A 301-nucleotide genomic window follows, 5' to 3' on the forward strand; every position below is an offset into this window, starting at 1 on the left:
TTCATACATTGCTGTAGGAATACAGAATGGTGCAGCCACTTTGGAAAAAGTCTGGCAGTTTCTCAAAAAGTTAAAAATGGAGTAACCATATGACCCAGCAATTCCACTCCTAGGTATATACCCAAGAGAACTGAAAATATATGTCCACACAAAAACTTGTATATGAATGCTCATAGCAGCATTATTATTATTATTATTTTTTTTGTGTGTGTGTGTGTGGTATGCGGGCCTCCCTCTGCTGCGGCCTCTCCCGTTGCGGAGCACAGGCTCCGGACGCGCAGGCTCAGTGGCCACGGCTCAC

This window comes from Physeter macrocephalus, chromosome 3 (genome assembly GCF_002837175.3).
Source record: "Physeter macrocephalus isolate SW-GA chromosome 3, ASM283717v5, whole genome shotgun sequence".
In the NCBI taxonomy this organism is placed as follows: domain Eukaryota; kingdom Metazoa; phylum Chordata; class Mammalia; order Artiodactyla; family Physeteridae; genus Physeter; species Physeter macrocephalus.